The sequence below is a fragment of the Acyrthosiphon pisum genome, chromosome A2 (assembly GCF_005508785.2).
Source record: "Acyrthosiphon pisum isolate AL4f chromosome A2, pea_aphid_22Mar2018_4r6ur, whole genome shotgun sequence".
NCBI classification, from domain to species: Eukaryota; Metazoa; Arthropoda; class Insecta; order Hemiptera; family Aphididae; genus Acyrthosiphon; species Acyrthosiphon pisum.
The window spans coordinates 28,464,876-28,467,292 of NC_042495.1; positions in this window are offsets into that span (position 1 = coordinate 28,464,876).

The following is a 2,417-nucleotide window of genomic DNA, read 5'->3' on the forward strand; positions in this document are numbered from 1 at the left end:
TTAGCAACGATTTGCAAAGTAGTTGTCGAAATTTGCAAACTGATATTTCGTCCGTGATATGCATTTTCGAAATTCAAATAAATCTATTTTTTGAAGTGGCCAAATAAAAAAAAAATATTTTTGTCTAATTTTTTGATTAATGATTTTTTTATAAAATAGTTTTTTATAAAAGATTTTTTATAAGTTCCATATTTTTATTAAATACAGATTTTTTAATGATTTTTTTTATAAAATATAGATTTTTTAATTAATACAAATTTTTAAATTTTATTTATCAATTATAGTTTTTTAATGATTTCTTTATCAAATGTAGATTTTTTATTAAATACAGTTTTTTTTTATTAAATATAGATTTTTTTATAAAATATAAATTTTTTAATTAATACAGATTTTTAAATGTTTTTTTATCAAGTATAGAATTTTGTATTAAATACAGATTTTTTAATGATTTTTTTTATAAAATAGATATTTAGATAGATAGAATTTTTTATTAAATACAGTTTTTTTTTATTAAATATAGATTTTTCACTAAATACAGATTTTTCATTAAATATAGATATTTTAATTAATACAGATTTTTAAATGTTTTTTTTATCAATTATAGTTTTTTAATGATTTTTTAGGAGCGGAGTGGAGTGGTACGGGGTTACCCCGCGAAATGTTTGTCCACTTCTCCGCTCATCTAAACTTTGAATATTTATCTCATAAACTACTCGTCCCAAATTCGATTTTCATGTATCAAAATATTAAGAAAAATATTCTGCTTTGGAATAAAAAATTAAAACCCTATGTTGTCATTCAAAAAAGTAAAAAACTTAAAAAATTATAAGGATAAAAAATATTTAAAAATATAATTTTTTAAGAAAAACGTTGTTTTATAAGCGACTTGAAAGTATGTAAAAAAATATTTTCAAAAAAACTTACACTTTTTGAAATAATGAGTGTTGTTTGATAAAAGAATCACCCTGTAGTATTATACTCTATACTAGGGGATGAAAGGGATTTTTGGATTCCGAAAGATTTTGAGTTGGTAAGATGGCAGGAGAATTATGGCAATGAAGAAAACCTTGATGATATTCCTTATGTCCAAGTCAATCATAATCTGCAGTAAATCTACAAGATGAAGAAACAATTTGTGTTGTCTGCAGAGATGGTACTAGAACACATGCACATGTACCATGTGGTCATAAAGTGCTATGTGAAGATTGTGCAAACCAGCTAGTTAATGATCATTGTCCCATTTGTAATGGACAATGCAATAGTATCATTCGCATTTTGCAATAGTTATTTTTTGTTTTACTTAATAATTACTAAACAAGCGTTGTCTGTTACCCTAGTTATTTACTATATTATAATTTTTTATTAATCACCTATATAGTATTTATTTATTGCTCTTGAGACTCTATTAGTTAAGAACAAATATGTTTAGCAAAACAAATTTAAATAATATTATTAATTATTATGTACAGTGGATTCCACTTAATGTGGGCACGTTGGCACCAACCCTGTTCGCCTACATTAAAAGCTTGTCCTTAGCCAAGTTAACTATAAAGACATATTTCTACTTTTAAATTAATATTAAGTAGGTACTATAAAATAAAACCGAAATAAGTACCTGTTATATGTTTTGTTAAAAATACATTTGGAAAAGTAGTAAAATACTAAAAATGTGCTCTGCTGTACAGTAGGTTAGAAGTGGGTCACTGTATAATGGACAGTTTTAAATTTGAATTCAATGATATAATATCACTGTATAAGAAAAACGATTCTGAGCGGAGACGGTATATCAGTCTATGTATTAGACATATATATACTTATCTATGGTATTAAAAAAAAATTGACCTATAATAGGTACCTATAATAAATTCCAAATTAATCATATCATAATATCTATTAGGTACTTATAAGTTATAACGCGTTATACATCAACAAAAAACCGTGGTAAAATCATAGATATATAATAGTATACTTTAGAAGTTTCAAGTACCCACGAATAATATTATACAATCACAACAAAATAACTTAAATAGTTATCCTAGGTTTTTAATATGTAATTTCGTCCAAATTTGTACTTAAAATGACTATAAAAATAAACTGTGTAAATGTATTTTATAGATTTTTTGGTAACAGAATTAATTACTTACGTGGAATCTTGTTTTAAATTTTTAATTCTTAGATACAAAAATTGAACATTTTATAAATTTTTAACTACAAAATAATTTTTCAAATTAAGATTTGATAAATTTTGTCAAAATTTGATCTTTAAATGCTTATAAAAAAAAATTGTGCCTATGTATTTTTAATATTTTTCAACTGATATTGTAACAATATATCAGAGCTTTGTATTAATTTATACACTTTTTGGCCCAACAGATAAAACTTTATTGATATTTATAGAAAAAAAAACTAAACAAATT